At 32.9% G+C, this 18269-nt stretch overlaps 1 long non-coding RNA gene across 1 annotated transcript; it reads left to right on the forward strand.

The window, feature by feature from the left end:
• Nucleotides 1-1229: 1229 nt before the first annotated feature.
• Nucleotides 1230-12922, forward strand: LOC129218611 (uncharacterized). The gene is made up of 3 exons (XR_008580347.1): nt 1230-1311; nt 7592-7684; nt 12874-12922. It is a non-coding gene; the product is annotated as an uncharacterized LOC129218611 (long non-coding RNA).
• The last annotated feature ends 5347 nt before the right edge of the window (nt 12923-18269 follow it).

The raw sequence follows: 18269 nt of genomic DNA on the forward strand, positions 1-18269 counted from the left end.
AGGGGTGCCCACAGGTTTTGGGAGGTTTTTTTTTTTTTAAATTTACTTTTTTAAATTTATTTATTGATTTATTGTTATTTTAAATTATTCATTTTATTTTATTTTATTAAGTTATATTTTATTTCATTTATTTATTTACTTTGTGTGTGACTGTCATCAGCGTAGCACAGAACTTTTCTAATAAAATATAATAATGATAATTAAAAATAAATAAATAAATAAATAAAAATGTTTTTTAAAAAAGTAAATAAAATAAGAAAAATATTTTTAAAAAAGAAAATAAAAGAAAAAAAGAGGGTTGAAAACAAAAATGAATAAAAAGGGAAGAGCGTTGGGAAAAATGAGGGGAGGGAGGAATTGTGGCATTGAACTTGGGGGTAGGGGGGATGTGCACCCCTGTTAATGCATTTTTATAAAAAAAGGAATCTCTCACATTTTCTCTCAAAGTTAAAAATAGCGCTTGCAAAAACAGAAAAGCTTTTTTTTTTTAGGGGGGAGGGGGGTTGCACATTATTTAAAAAAAAAATAGGGGGAGGGAACACTGACGTTTTGAAGATACAACGGAATAATATCAATCCCTGTTGAGTTTAAAATTGTCGCTCGAATTTGCCCTCAGAAACAGAAACGAAAAATTCATTTAATCTGAAATGTCGAAAATTCATACATTTTTTTGCTGTCATACTCTTGAAAACACCTCCATAATTAATCAGCATTGAATTTCCGATAGTTTTCGAAATATTTTCAACGAAGTTTAACATCCCCCTCGCAACAAGAACGAGTTCTTAAAAAGATTTAAATTGTACTTCCGGTTTTTAGCGGAAGTAGGTGTCATCGCAACAAGCGTCGCCTTCGCAGAAAACGCGGTCAATAAAGGAGTTAACGATATCGATCTGTGAAAGGCGCTGCGTCTATCCGTGTCTGTGACATCATGCGCCATGGCCCATGTGATCATATTTACAATCATGGCAGACATGAGGTGAACACAATGGTTATTAGGTAAACATGCTACTCTTTACTTCTGTTTTCGGTTTATTCGTTTCTTTAACTGTTCGAAATCATGCCGTCAGATGTTTTTTATGTCGTAGAAAATCACACACAGTATGTTCTGCGATTCGTTGCGTTCGGTTGTGATTCGAGTGAGAAAAAAAATCGGAGCTCTCCACGATTCGGTGTGTTGTAGACATGTCTAAGTTTTTCAGGATTAAATAATTTTGTGATCCGTGGTGTTGGCGAAGTTTATTCGATTATACACCGTAGCAGTCCGTGTAATACAAATTTGGATTTTTAAACGTTGGGTTTATGAAATGTATGGTAAGTACTCGAAACAAGTGGTTGCTTCTGTTGTAAACAATTCTGCTTTCCTTTAAACAAAATTTCGCGCATTAAACGCTGCAATAATTGTTTTTATGTGAAAAGAAGTTACATATTTTGTTGAAGTTTGTAATATTTATTGCTTCTTCATGCAATTTAAAATGTGTATTAACGTTTTATTTACTATCCAAATTCAAAAAAAAAAAAAAAATTAGTAGATTTTTTTTCCAATCTTTTCTTCAATTTTTGAGGTACAAAAATGTTGTTTGCAAGATCATAACTTTAAAAATGAATGTTGAAATTTTTCAACATTCATGTAAAGTAATAAATGTAAAATTTATTGAAGAAAAATGCTAGGTTTTTTTTCCTCAACAAAATATTAAAATTTCAGAAAAGAGAATGTTCTTTTGTAAAATTTAAAAAATACGTTACTTTTTATGCAAATAGTATTTTGCATGGAAATGTATTTTCATGTTCCTCATAACTGTATTAATTCTGAGACATGTTGATTTTCTGGTAGCTCAGAGTACTAAAAATACTTTTCTGTGTGATGTAGTTTATAATAAGCAATCTAATATGAGTGATATATATACCTAATATGTACTAACAAAAATACTACTTAGTTATTGTTAGTAATTGTAAAAGTTTAAATATGTGCTACACACTACTTAATTAAAAAAATATATAATTAAAAAAAAAAACTTGATTTAACTTTTAGGTGTTATTGTAGAGCATTTTTGTACGATGTACTTCTCAAACAATTTTAAATTCATTCCTATCATGTACAGTCAAAGTCAAGCAAATTCCATTTTATTTTCAAATAGTATTGTAAAATTTCATGAAACTATGGCTACCATGCCTGGATCTATAAATTTTGAGCCCCCTACAATAAATCTATTGGGCCCCTCCCCGGAGGCCAGCAGTGTATATTTGCTCTGTTAATAAGTCTTAGTGGTAGTTTTTATTTTCAATTTCTTTTGCTGGTGGGCCCCCCACATTGCGTTTGTTCTGTGGACTTAATCAGAAGTTTGCCAATCCTCATCTGGGAACTAATCTCCTTATGTTTGAGACAAATAAGATAATCAACTGACCACTTTTTTAAAATCCTATCGGCAAGAGATAACTATGACTCCATAGACATTTTTAACAAGTCATATCTGTTTCGTTGCACTTAATTCGGACAAAAAAAAATGATCGATTGCTCACAGGATATTCTATATCATTAATGGATAAGAAATTCTCACGAACATGAATGTACACATCATCAAAATATGAATAGTTTCAAAATATAGTACACTTATATTTTTTTATACAAAAATTGATGTTTGAAGCAATATTATTTTTTGAATTATCATTATTCCATTTTTTATTATTCATATTCATTTGTGTAATGTTGCAGTTAGGCCTTACATGCAAAAGTTTTCATTAGAAAAACATCCTGAAAAAATTGGCTATGATAAAAAAAGGGGGGCTACTAGACTAAAAGCATTTACCAGCTTTGGGGACCAACTAAAAATTTGAATTTTCATTTCTATTATTCTGTGTACTCTTTTTACTGTAGTTATTTTCTGTTCAACTTTTTACCTATTGTCACACTCAGATAATATAAATGGACACACGAAAGCCGTTCTCACAAATATTTCATAGTTTACAGACAACTTTTATATTTGACCCCTTAACGGTCAAATAATTTTCAAGAAAACAGTCATAAAAGTGTACGAACAACATGTGCATTCAATTTTTAATTTTTGATATTTTTTAGATTGAAATTTTAAAAAATTTTAATTTTATGAAAAGCCAACTTTCAGGCTTATTTTGACTGAAAGATGGTTTTCCAGCAAATAGCGAAAATTTAAGAAATACCTCTTTTAAACACTAAAAGAGAATTTTATTGATCTTTTGTGTAATATAAGTAAAGATTAGTAAATTTTTCTTGTGGTAAATTTCAAAGCATGAGATACAGAGGCCAACGTCTCAATCTAGACAGTAGTACCATGTTTCCTTATCGCATCTCTTATTGTTTTTGTCTCTCCTGGAACAACAAACTTTGTATTCTCTTGATAGCCGTTTCTTTTGGTTTGGTGGTACCTCTCTAATAAAATGCCTTTCAATCAAACGCCAAGAGCGATGAAAACGAAGTTGCAAAGTACATATCACAAGAACACATTATTCGATTAAAGCTACATCTGGCGAAAAAAAATATAACTATCTGCAATTATGATTAAAATTGACTGGTACTGCCATCTGGTGTATACAGGGCCGTATCCAAAGCCCCCCCCCCTGAAACCCAAAATGTTTTGTACCATAAAACAAGTTTTTTTTTCTTCTAATGTCAGAAAAGAGAAATAACAAAGTTCTTTTATTCTTAGTTTTGTAACTATTAAGCGAGTGAAAATTTGAAGAAATAGAGAAAAGGAATTCTAGTTCTCACAGCTGGAAAGCATACTTGAAATTTAGACCCGTAATTAGGACTTCCTGCTTCCTTTCCCAATTCAATTCAGGGCCAAGGCAGGCCCCTTACCAGTTTGTAGACTTGCCTTCTTCCCCTCAAAACTCTTATAAAACTTACACTGTACCAATTTTGATCCAGAGACTCCCCAAGGGCCAGGCCCCTAGTTTCCGATTAGGCTAGTATCTGGTTATCAAGATGTACCAAATTCAGCTCTTGAATCCTGTGCGTAAAAAATGCAAATCATGATTCTCGCAATTTCGTAACATGTTTCTCAAGATAAATTTTTGTGACTCATATGTTTCATGTCTTGCCATTTATTTAACACCGAATTCAGTATTTTGGAATTTCTTTTGTTATTGCTTGTTTTTATCTTTCTTTTACTGCATACTGTTAATATCTTAAGCATGAGCAAAAATATAACACTTACTCTACTCTATTTCATTTTCTGCACTACTTGTGATTGAAAAAAAATTGTTTTGAGAAATATTTCATTAAATTTATTTTTAACTTAAAACGGGTGTGTCTTACAAAGTTATAATCATTTTGTAAGATTGTGCAATCAGCTTCTGGAAAGTGCAAATAAAGTGCTTTAAATAATTTGAACTGTTTTAGAGTCTTTGAAAATTATTTAAAATTTTGAAATTCCTTGAAAAGTTCTTCAATTTTGTCTCTTATCAAGTAAAGTATGAATTGAACAAATGCCAGAATATTACTCTTTCGTTCTTATTCTCTGAATCTCTGCACCATTTCTTTTAAACCGTTTTGTACAATTTTTACTGTAGGGCATTTAATGAAATGGTGGGGGGGGGGGGGGAGGATGATCAAAAAGAAACTAAACTAAAAGCCGATATGAGCAAATGACAATGTGCTTCTTTTTCCTCATCTCTCGTTTTTTATATCTAGTTTTCAAAATATTTCCGAGGGGAGAACCCCCCTCCCCGGACCCCTTGAAATTATGGATGCTCTACATCCCACCCTAAAGGCCACTCTCCTGTTATCTTTACCACTATAAGGTGAATAAAAAATAACAAGAAATAAAAATAACAATATTGGAATCATTACAAATCAAAACTAAAAACATCTTCTATGTTAAATATTTTTATGCGTGTATGTGTCTCATTACGTATATATATGTGTGTGTGCAAATCCGGGCTCCTCCTGAAAAAAATTTCTGGATTTTGGCCTTGGGTGTATAAAAAAAGAAATAAAATGTATTCCAGGCAAAAGAAATGAATTGGTTTTAATCGTTTTGTCGCATCGATATTTAAGGTTTTAAAATCTGCATCACAGATTGCTGGAAAAATATTTGCTACTGGCTGACTAAATATGTGATTCTAGTGAAACCTCTGTTTTTAAACCTTTTCCAAATGGCATAACTACAACTATTGTACTAATCAAAGTTTCCTTCCTTGAACCATGTTAACTGTACGTATTTGTTTTTCTTAGCATAATAGTCATATAGTACTGAGAAAAAAAAGTCCACCTTTTGTTTCCTTTGCCCGAAAGGAAAGAAAAGTTCACCTCACCATTGTTAGTGTGGTGGTATACTAAACCAATTATTTTATTGCTTGCAATGCTGTAAACAATCCACAAGGTTTCACAAAGAAAACTTGTTTCTTTAATGCTCTATTTTTGTAATTCCTTATTTCTGTAAGTTTTATTTGTAAATACAAATGTGATGAACAGCAACAGTCAGTTTATTAGTCCCCAATGATGATCAAGCCTTAATCTCTTCAAGCTCAATCTCTTAAAGCTATCTACCCCCTTGCTCATTACCGTCTCTTCTGGTAAGCTGTTCCAAGTGTCCACGACCCTACTAAAATTTTTCCCTTATTTCCAGGTTAGCCTGGGATTTGAATAGCTTAAAACAATGACACCTTGCCCAGCTTTCCTTGCAAAAATTTAACCCATTAACATCTTTCATTTTGATAAATTTAAACAACTGAATCATGTCCCCTCTGACTCTCCTTTGCTCCAGGTTATACATATTATGCTTTTTAAGTGTAGTATGATATTCTATATCTGAAAGTCCCTTACTAGTCTACTAGCCCTTCTTTGAACCCTTTCTAATACAGAAATATCTTTCCTGAGATAAGGAGACCGAAACTGAACAGCATACTCCAAATGTAGTCTTACCAAACTTCTTTATAAAGACAGAAGAACCTTCCTAGATTTGTTTGAAATAGATCTAATGAGAAACCCAAGCATTCTGTCGGCTTTGTTACTTGCAATGCTGTATTGTTGACTAACCTTGAAATCCTAATTTATCAAGACATCTAGATCAAGAACCTTTTCTGCCTGACTAATGACCAAACCCTATAAATAATAAAGTGTACGCATATTTCCATGACCTAAGTGTAGCACTTGATATTTCCTTACATTAACTGCTTTGCACCACTTATCCGCCCACTTAGTAGTAATGATCTAATTCCTCGTGAAGCTGTTTGTGGCAGATTTATTTGTAAAAAAAACCCCGACTACCATGAGGTGGTACTGCCAAGCTAAGTACTGATGTCCTATCTGCCAACTTTTTCCAAATTGAATTATTGTCATCTGGTGGTTCTCTGTAACATTAAATGAACGAATTACCGTCGTTTTAATGCCCAAAAATTGCAAATTACTGCGAACACATGTTTCGGTGTTACTAGGAAGACCTTTTTCAATGCAAAGAAGTGTGAGCTTTTGGATTTAAAATTCATCCGTGGAAAGCTTTTTTTTTTTTGGATTACTTTTCATACAAAAACTCACACTTCTTTGCATTCAAAATGGTCTTTCTTGTAACACCAAAACACGTGCCTGCAGTAATTTCCAATTTTTGTGCATTAAAAGGCTGGTAATTCATTCATTTAATTTTCACGCACAAAGGTATTTATTCGTTCTCTGTAACATACTCTATCTAAATACAATGTTTTATGGTCATTTGTGAATGAGAAATAATTTTAAAACATTCTGAAGCAGTGACCTCTGGATCCAGTGATTGGAAGCTTAAAGCTTTAAAAAGCAATACCTCTTTTTGAGCTCTGCTGCAGACACTTTTACACTTGGCATGGCGGTATATGTGTGCCAGGAAGAGATGGTGGATGAACTGGAAGCAGAAACAGAACCGTTAATTTTGCAGTAGGTAGAAATAACAAGAACAGGTAATTAAGTTTTTACTGCTCGCACATTCTCCCTGATCCTTCCTAGCACATCATGAAGTGTTTCTGCTTCTACTTCATCTTCCACCTTTTCATTTCTTCATTCTTGACATTTAATTTTCAAAACACCATTTCATACCTGCCAACTGTACTGGTTTTTCCGGGAGTTTCCTGGATTTTTATCATTTCTCTGGATTGTGTATATGGTGCAGGGAACATTTCGTTGCACAAGAAGGATAGTAAGAAATGCCTATTCTTCCCTGAATGATAATTGAAAATCCTTCATAATCATCCACTGGATCTTTTAAACACCTACCGGATTTTTTCCCAGTAGATGTTGGCAGGTATGCCATTTTTAGTGGCTTTAGTTAGATTTTTTACATGAAGGTAATTTTCTCTCTTTAAAGTCGGGGAGGAAGGCAGCAGATCTGAAATCTGCCTAGTGGAGCTATATGCAGCTCTTTCTTGTATATTTGTAAAAAAAAGTTCATTGTATTTATTTCATAAAAATACAGCATTTGGTAGTGGGGAGGGGGGGGGGGAGCATCATATAAATCAATTCTGTGCCAAGAGAGCAACATCTTCAAGTGCCCCTCTTTGCCTTTCCAGACTTAGCTTTGAAATCCTCTTTGTTTTTTACTTATGATTTCTCTTGACGATAATTGGATTACAATTTTCTGTATTCTTTTAGGGTAATGCATTTCTATACCTACTTAATGTTTGATACTCAAATTAAGCCCAAGAATGCTTCTAAAAGAAAAATAGTTGGATGGAAAAAGCCTAAGTAAGTACTCTTTTTATTTTGTTTTAAAATAAAACATTTATTTATTGTTTGTATATATATGTTTGTTTGGTTATCTTCTGTCAGTCGCACGCTTTTTTGAAACATATTCGCATTGCACCTATGAGCTTTTTCTCGGTTTTTGAAAGCTAACTAAAATTTATTTCATTTCAAATAGTTGATTAATTAATTTTTAAGAACAGCTACTTTATAATTAATGAATTAGTAAAATTTATAAAGCTTTGCCGCCGATAACGTCACAGAAGAGTTAAGCCTAGTAGAATAGAGATGCACCTGTGAGGTGCACACATCCAAAGGAAAGTTGAATATTTTCCAAAAATTTGATTTTGTAATTGTAAAGTAGTAAGTTGAAATTTTAAATAAAGTCTACAAATATGGACTATCAAGTTGTAATGCTTATTGATTATTTTAACAAATGCTGTCATCATAATGGATTTAATAAGCATAAAAGCTTCTTCTTTAAAACTAGAAGAACTTATTTACATACATATACAATGGGCATGGGACCCAACTAGGTCCTGGTCAGTTTATCAATCCCTGTTGACGATCAAATGCCTGCTTAAAACTATCCAACCCAGTTAAAGCCTTCCTTTACCCTAACTTTAAGATTTAGACTTTAACAGCTGTTGAAACAACGGCATCTAGTTCTGTCTTCTGTGCAGAAACTTGTATATTAAGAGACTTTGTATAGTGAGACTTAAATACAAATACAAATACAAAAGTGATGACCAGCAACAGGCTCTGGGCCCAGCTAGACTGGTCCTAGTCAATTTACAATCCGCAGTGAAGATCAATGGCCCTCTTAAAACTATCTACTCCCTTGTTCATTACCACCTCTTCCGGTAAACTGTTCCAAGGTTCCACTACCCTGCTATAAAAATAATTTTTCCTAATATCCATGTTAGCCTGAGATTTAAATAGCTTAAAACAATGACCCCTTGTCCTGTTTTCAGTGCTAAACTTCAGCCCTGTAACGTCTTTCATTTTAATAAATTTAAACAACTGAATCATGTCCCCTCGGTCTCTTCTTTGCTCAAGACTGTACATTTTTAGCCTTCTAAGCCTGGAATCATAGTCTAAATGAGAAAGTCCATTTATTAGCCTTGTAGCCCTCCTTTGAACCCTTTCCAATACATTAATGTCTTTCTTAAGATAAGGAGACCAAAACTGAACAGCATACTCCAAATGTTACTAACAATGCTGCACTGTTGGCTAAACTTGAAATCCTGACTTATTAGGACCCCAGATCAGTAACTTTGTCTGCCTGACTAATGACTGAACCTTGCAAATAATAACTTGTACACTTATTTCCATGCCCTAAATGTAGCACTTGACATTTCCCAACCTTAACAGCCATACCCCATTTATCAGCCCACTCCATAATATGATCTAGATCCTCTTGCAGCTGTTTTGCCTGTTCTTCATTTTACAGTCCCCATAACTTTGACATCATCAGCAAATCAATTCATGTTCCCAGAAATATTTTTGTGAATATCGTTCATAAAAATAATGAACAAAACAGGCCCTAACACTGATCCTTGAGGAACCCCGCTTAAAACCTCACTCCAATTAGAATAATTTTCCCTTACAACTACCCTTTGTTTCCTTCCGGTCAGCCAGTTTTTTACCCAAATGAAAGTTTTCCCTCCTATTCCTATATCAGCTAATTTGCTAAGTAGAGCAACATGCGGTACCTTATCGAAAGCTTTTTGAAAATCAATGTAAACAACATCTACAGGTAACTTTGGCCATGGTAACTTTGTCATAGAAATGTAATAAATTAATTGAACAAGATTTACCTTTCCTGAAACCGTACTGAAAACTAGTCAATAGATTATTAGTCTCTAGAAAATTTACTATCTTAATTTTTATCAATGTTTCAAAAATTTTGCAAACCACCGAAGTTAGACTCACAGGTCTATAATTTCCCCCACTTAATTTAGACCCTTTTCTGAAGAGCGGTGTAATGTTAGCCAGCTTCCAGTCCTCTGGCACTGTCCCCGAGTTATAAGAAGCATTGAAAATATTTACGATTACATCTGCTAATTCGTACGCACATTCAACTAAAAGTTTTGGATAAATATTATCAGGACCCGGAGCCTTAGTCTCTTAATTTTTTTTAAATGAAGTAAAATGTCATCCCTGGAAAATACAAAGTCCTCAAGCTGTACTATAGCTTGTGTCTTGTTGGTGTCAACTGTTGAGATACAGTTATCATTAAAAACACTCGAAAAAAGTTATTAAGAACATTAGCAATATCACTATCGTCCTGAATTAAAATTCCGTGCTTATCAACCAGTGGCCCAATATGACTATTTCGAACTTTCCCCGAATTAGTGTATGCAAAAAACCTCTTGGGATTTCTGTTTATGTTATCTGCCAGTCTTTGCTCCAACTCTCTTTTCTGAATCCGTACCAAATACTTAAATTTACGCCTTGCCTTACAATATTGGAGCCTATCTGCACTGTGACCAGTTTCTCTAAACTTATGAAAAGCAGCTTGCTTTTAATTTAGAGTCTTTTTAGTTTCCCTGGAGAACCACATTGGCCAAATTTTAGTGTTGACACCCTTTCTCCTAAAGGAAACATGATCCCCAACCGTTTTCGCTAGCTTTTCCTTGAACTTTGCCCACTGAAGATTCACATCGCTATTGTCCAATCCAGAAGAAAAAAACTGCTTTCAAACTCTGCCTAAATGCCACAAAATCAGTATTTCTGAAATTGGGCACAAACCTAAAATTCTCTACTTTGTTCGTATCAAATTTAATCCCAAACCTAATACTGTTGCGGTCACTATCTCCAATGTGTTCCCTTACACATAACCCCTGAACAGAACCTTCCATATCACAAAAAACTAGATCCAAAATCGCGTCCTGTCGAGTACCCTGAGTTACAATTTGTTCTAAGAAACAGTCACCAATTACTTTCAAAAATTCCTCTTCTCTGCTATTACTATGGTAAAAATTATTCCAATCAATTTCTGGAAAATTAAAATCTCCCATTATAATGACTGACCCCTTGCTTGAAATGTCACTATTAATACTAAACATCTGTTCATCTTGACCCTGGCTTAAGTTGGGTGGCCTATAAATGTTCCCTAAACGTAGTTTATTGCCCTTATTGCTTATCAACTCCAGCCAAATCATATCAATCTCATTAGGTTTATAATTAATTACCAATTCATTACAAGTTAAAGTGTCTCTGACATAAAATAAAACCCCACCACCTTTTTTACCTACTCCATCTTGTCTAAACAAATTATACCCAGCAATAGATAATAAATCATCATCACTTTCTGTAGCCCATGTCTCGGTAACTCCAATAATATCCAACCTCTCGTCTATTGTTATGCTTTTCAATTCTTCCATCTTGTTCCTAATACTACGAGCATTTGTATAAAAAACCTTAAGTAAGCCCATCTTACCTTTATTTAATGCTGCGCGATTATTTGAATCCCAACTGTTAAAATCTTTTCTCTTATTAGCCACCCTATTTCCGTTTCTACTAAAATCCCAATAGTACCCATTTGAATTCTGCTCCTTAAAGCATGCCCCCCATTCCAACTTAGTTTTTTGATTCTGAATCCTCTAAAACCAAACCACTAGCCATTTTGACCCCCGTAGAGCTCAGATGCAGGCCATCCCTAGCAATCCTGCTGGGGAATTCCAAAAATTATCCCTTAATGTCCAAAATTATTATTCTTGTTGGGCAGTGGAATAAGTTTTCGCTGTTTCCGAATAGATATTTCCGAAACTAATTACATTAATTTGTGATAGTGATGCATCTATATACAAGTTCTATAAGCAAGCTTGAGATTCATTGTTATTTTGTGGAAGTACAAACAACTTTAATTTTCACAGCTTAAATGTGTCAAATTTTTGTGCCAAAAAAAGAGTGGAAAATTTTACTACATTATTTCATTAAAAAAAAAAAAAATAATAATAATAATAAAATCTGCAGTTGAAGCTTACAGAATTCTTATTGAGAATTATGACGTTCAATGCTCTGTCTGAAACTGCTTGCAGAGATTGATTTAGATGCTTAAAAAGTAATGATTTTGATCTTGAAGACAAAAAAACACTCTGGCGCACTGAAAACGTTTGTGCTGCTTAAACCAACTGAAACCATCAAAGGAGATAGCTACAGACTATCAAATAGCCGAGCATTGAAGGAAAAATGGCTGCTATGCTAGCAGGAGACACAACAAAGTTATTTTGTAGTCTGTCAATGCTCTGCCAACATTTTGCAATATCGGTAAAAACCTACTTGTAAACATTTAAAATGGGAAGTCCTACCCCCACCTGCTGTATTCACTGGATATTGCCCCTTCCAACTACCACTTGTTCTGGTCGATGACTTGTGACCTGGCTGAGCAGCATTTCCATTGTTATGAAGATGACAAAAATTGCATTGACTTTTGGATAGCCTACAAAAGATGTGTCGCTTTCCTGATGTGGGATTCAAATGCTGCCAGAAAGGTGGAAACTAGGGATAGACAATTCTTTCAGTATCATGTTTTTGATAGAAGATAGCATTGATTTTCTTGTAAAAAACAGCAAGAACTTATTTAACATCCCAATAAATCAGAAAACACACTTATATTATCCTTGAAGCCCTCCTTTAAACTCTTTCTGCAATGTTAAAATTTTTCTTTCAATCAATGGCCAAATCTGAACAGCGTACACCAATTGAGTCTTACGAAACATGTGTGCAGTGAAAGAACTTCCTTGGAGGTTTTTCTAGGCTATTCTATAGATAAATCAAAAATTCTGTTTGCTTTGCTACTTTACAAGTTGCACTGCCAACTTAACTTGAATCCTTGTAAAATGTGCTGAAATGAAAAAGTCATTGAAATTGAAAAGTTGTTGCACGCTTCAGATTTATATTTTTAAATTAATGGGGCGTAGGTCTGTGCTGGGCCTTGTGTTATTTATCAAATGAATATACAACTTCTCTTCAGACAACTATTTTTCTTTGGGTCAATGAATTCTCAAAAATATACTTTTACTTTATCTCTGTGGTTAAAATTTTATTTTAAGACCATACAAACAGATTTAAATTCTTGCTTTTTTATCTTGTAGTTTATTATTTTAAAGTTTTGTATGATTTTATTTGTTTTCTTTTTTATGGTTTATTTTTCTCACCACTTATTTATATGAAATGTCCTTTAGAAAACGGTTCATAACGGACAAGCTAAGGATTGTGTCAAGACTAGTATAAACCAAAACACAAAGATGTAAGTTTTATGGAGAAGCACTGAAATCTGTTTACGTAAATTATACTGCATTTATTCCTGCATTATTGCTTTACTTTCTATTTTTTCTGCAATGAGTTTATATGTTCTATATTTATAAACATAGTTACTGTATAAAATATGGAAACATTCCATTGTAAACATTTTTAATTATCCGATTAATGTTAAAATTAATAGTAAAAAAATGCTAGTAAAAGTAACTATTAGGAATTAACATTGTTTATTAAAATATGCTTTTAAACATTCTAACTGCCTAGCTTCCTGCAGTTTTTCTTAAATGTCTCAACGCTTTACTTTCAGCATTTGCTTTCTAAAGATTGCTTTACTTTCTTTAGTCTTTCTAGCATGTCATACATATGTTCAAGTAATTGCAACTTTAGACAAGATAATTGATGAGGTACATTAAACAATTATAAAAAGCATCTCAATTAAATCAACTCTCAATAACTAGAACTCCCAAGAGACTGACTAAAATCTTCAAGCTATTGGTAGTTCGAGTTATGAGAAGTTCCTAAAACCTTCTCAAGAGTTTGGGACCCTATGAAAACTTCAAAATAAAAGAATATTCATGTTATAAGGCTTTGAGTTGTTGAGCGTTGACTGTATGATTTTAATATAATGTTTTTATTGAGTCATAAGGAAAGTTTTGCAGTTTTTAAAAAGTTATCTAGTTTTTAAAAGTTTATCTACTGCTAATAAAATCAGCAACTTTGCATATCTGTACATCCAGTCTTTTCTGCTTGTTGCACAATTTTCGCTTCTGTTTTTGTGTTGCAAAACTTACACTATTATTTTTCTAATACAGTGCTAGATATTGAAAGACCCAATACCTTTGAAAGGAAATGCAGTGCGGTAATAAATCCAGGAGGTGAATTTTCATCATAATAGATTTTTTTACCTCAGGAAAAATATAAATGCGTCAGACTGCTTGTAAAATTTGTGTTGCATTTGGACAAAGTGTTACTTCAATTTAAAGGTAGTTTGAGAAGTTTATAGTGCGGAAATTTGAGTTTCAAAGATGTTGCTTGCTCGTTACACCTCTCATCTGTAAAGGAAGAACTCTTAAAAGAATTTTGTCTCTAGAAACCTATGCAAGAATTATTTGCTGGCTACATGTTTTTTGTTTAAATACTACAGCCCTGTGTTGAATTCATTGCCGTAGTTGAGGGGGAACGGAGCTCCCCCCACTTTGCAGTAGCTTTCACACTACCCCTCTTTTTGTTGTCATTAACTTCTGTTTGTATCTGTCAGCGTCCCCCTATTATTTTTTCCAAGACTACAACCACAAAGAAATATTTTATTATGAGTTCTTACTACCAAATCGAACATGGATATGTAAAAATTAATTTCCAAAATGGTAGTTTTGAAACAAAAGCATAAGAAAATTGACCAGAACTGACCAATTTACAAATACAAATGTAACGACCAGCAACAGGCTCTGGGCCCAGATAGGCTGGTCCTAGTCAGTTTATAAGTCCCCAATAAAGATCATTGGCCCTCTCACCATGGCAAGCAATTGTTGGTGCCAATTTGAATCAAGTAATGATTAATTGAATCAAGTTTTGAGTAAAACTTATTCAAAGATTAGATCCTTGGTAGGCTTTCATTCAAAAGTTTTTCTAAATCATGCTGTATAGCAGCAACTACCAGGACTTCTAGTACTATCTCTTGCCCTAAGACAGGGAAGAGGTTCATCTACTGTTTATACTGGTTATCTCCAAATTTTTTATTTTGTCACTTACATCCGTTTGTTTCATTCATCCACTGCCTCATATTATCGCCTCAGAGCAACAGTAGGATATCTTACTATTATTCCTGGAATTAAATATCTTAGTGTTGTTCTGAGGTGATGATATGTGACACCTTTAGTTTATAGGACATCGAAATTTACTAATAAATACTTTCAAATCTTCTGTATTAACCCTTGCTTTTTAATCTATGCTTTCCTCCTTTGAGTGTCGACAGTTTTGTCGTTTTATTTATGCTCATACAGTCTTAAGGAGGGAGGGGGATCATTTCCAAGTACTTTTCTTCTTTTTTTAATCCTCTATCTATCCTCTATTATTTCAATACTTACTGTAAAATAATTTTCTTATTGTTAATTTTAATTTTTTTTTCTTGAAAAATGTGTTTTAGAAATTTCAGTTTTGGTGTGTTTATTAAATTTCATTAAGGTTTTTGAATGCAATTAATTATGTGTTTTCAAACTGACACCTCATTAACTAAAATTATAAGAATTTAGAAGAATTAAGAAGAATAAGACATATTTTAAGTAAAATAATAATGGTTGTAACTAGATTTAAAAATAGATATTATTTGCAATAATATCAAAGAAAAAAAATCTAAATAGTTTTTCGGTGTAATTTATCAACAAACTAGCATTCTACTTAAAATTTTAAAGCTTTAATATAAATAGTAATCCATAAATTTCCAATAGATGTTTTTGTTGTCAAATTGAAAGATCTTGAAAATGTTGAGTAATTTAGCTGTTTAGCTTCGAAAAATTTCATGAAACATGGCAAAAATGATTGATTAAGAACTATTTCTGTTTGTATTTTTTGGCATATTACATAAAAAATTGCTATGTTGAGCAGTTATGTAGCACTTTTATTTTGTGTTTTTAATACAAGGTGTTCCAAAAATTATAATACATTTCCATGAAAACATTAAGGTATTGACTTCTTTCGCAAATGTTTGAAGAAATGCTCTCTTTAGAAGAAAGAATAACCACCGTTTCCTTGAGACTGGGTGCGTTGGCTATTGCTAGAAAAATTAAAAATGGACCCAACAAGGCCAAAAATCAGGATACTTGTGAATAACTTCAGACAAACATGTAGCGTGGGGGATGCAAAACATCCTGGATGACCATCAATATCTAGAATACTGATTTGTCTGAATTTGTTCACAAGTTGCCTGATATTTGCCTTTGCTGTTTTTTTTTTTTTTTTTTCCCACATTTCACTGATGTGGATGATACACCTCTTCATATGTTTTACCATCCAGTTTCCAGGAACCAATGGTTATTCTTTCTTCTAAGGAGTGTGCTTCTTCAAACATCTGAAATAAATCAATACCTTAGTGTTTTTATGGAAATGATCATTAGTTTTGGAACCACTGTTCTTCAATGCTAATAGGGTTGCCAGAACAGTTTTTCTCTGCAATTAAAAAAAGAAAGCCAATATTTGGCACCTGCTGGTGTGGATTTAATGTCCAAATCAAACACATGATTGGCAAAGCCAAATGGTGTATTTCTTTGTTTATATCTAGTCTATTATTTCTGTGAATAGTTACTGCAAAAAAAATAAATAAATAAATAAAAAAATAATAATAATGATAATCTTTTTTTTTTTCTTTCTCCTTCAGGGTTAAAAACGGGATATAATGCAGTTTCTCGCTTGGCTTCCTTGCTTGGTTTTTGTTGCAAAGATGTGACCAACATGTCTGATAGTAGTGCTCCCATAGAAGTCACAGTTTTTGCCTGTACCGGTGGAATCCATGCTGTACTATTACGGCAGTATATCTCGAGAGACAGCTGAATGGATACCTCTGGGATCGCGGTTGTCGAGATGGCAATGTACTTACTTAGAGAGAGTAACTCAGATTACGTGTTGTCCCTCTGTTTCCAGAAAAGGTAATTTTTTTGCCCTTTTTGCTTACTTCGGAATCGTTTTTTTTTTTCCTGAAAAATACCTTTACAGATAAATACCAAACATAAAAAGCTATTATAAAGAGTTTCCCTGGTTTTTTTCACTCTGGGAAAATCCGTCCCGGACAAAATATCATTTCATCCACCTTTCTTCAGCTAGTTGGAAGTTCTAAATTAAAAATGCAGAACAACAATAATAAATGATTAATTGATTTTTCTCATTTAAAAAACAATTTTTTAAAACAAAATACCACAAATGCATGTTTATAACTCCCAACCACTATGAGGAAAATTTTAAATGAAAATAATTAAGAAAATAATAATAAATTAGTTTCATTTAGGAGGTTTTTTTTATAGGTACAAAATAATAGATATAATGTTGTAATGCATAGAACAGCATTTATGAATATTTTAAATTTTCAATAAAAATAAAAAGCTGTAAATTTTTTCTATCTCAAATATTAAGTCTTACAATAAAACAACAAAAACATTGCATTGAAAATAGCGTCTGCTTTAGTTTGAGCTTTAATTTAATATTTGGTTTCAGTTTTGGGTTTAATATTTAATTTATACTTAACCAAAACTTCTTGCAGTATCATATGTTTTCAAATAAATACATTTTAAAAATGTATGCATTTTTAAATTCTAAATAAAGTTTGTAAGCATATAATTCATTGAAACATTTTGATAATTTTTTAAATGCTGTCTAAATTTTGACAAATGTTTATGATTTTTCGCATGAAATATGAAAGTACATTATCGTCGCCTCAGAGCAACAGTAAGACATCTAATCCCATTAAAAACACTAAGATATCCTACTGTTGCTCTGTGGTAACAATATGCTAAGAAAAAATCTTATATGATATTTTAAAATATATTTTTTTTATCAGAGCTTCCCCCAGGATTAAAAAAGGGCAGGGTGCTGTTTTTTGAAAAAGGGCACTCTTTTGAGAAAAGGGCATTTTTTCTTGGGATGCACCGAATATCTGGTAGCTATCGGGTATCCGGCATTTCTGGCTGCTTTTTTTACTATCCGGTATCCGGCAATATCCGATCTGGCCGCTTCCCTCCAGACAGGATTTGCGGCTGGTTATCCGGTACTGTTTTAGTGGTTATTCGGTGTTGGATGTGGGGGATATCCGGTGTATATGAGGGAGTTTAATTGAAAATTTTAAATTTTTGTTAAATATTTGAGATGATGTAATAACTTTTCATGTCTCCTTCTTTAATTCTGCTTCTAAAACGAAATTAGTCTGCCTTCAACTTCGTACTGGACATGGAAGCTTATTCCACACATTTTGACTTTCTCACAATTTCCAAATTAAGTATGATTTTCTTCAGCTTCAAAAAAAAAAAAAAAAAGTTAAAATATTGCATAAAAATAGAGCTACAAATTCTCATGGATCACATGTGGCAAAAAAGATTAAGAAGAACTTGTAAAGATTACAGCATTTTTTTTTTTAATGGAGTAATGACAAATTGCTTATTGCCCTCGCTTAACCAAAGTTGATATTGCCATGACAACAATTGTTTTCAATATTTAGAGAGCGAAATTTTTGCTGTCATAGTTTCAAGTCGTCTGCTGTTTGATTTTATTCATACTTTTTCCAGGACTTAACTCAAGCAAACTTTGCATTAAAAAAGTTTTTTTTTTTAAATATAAAATT

This window comes from Uloborus diversus, chromosome 3 (genome assembly GCF_026930045.1).
Source record: "Uloborus diversus isolate 005 chromosome 3, Udiv.v.3.1, whole genome shotgun sequence".
Lineage (NCBI taxonomy): Eukaryota > Metazoa > Arthropoda > Arachnida > Araneae > Uloboridae > Uloborus > Uloborus diversus.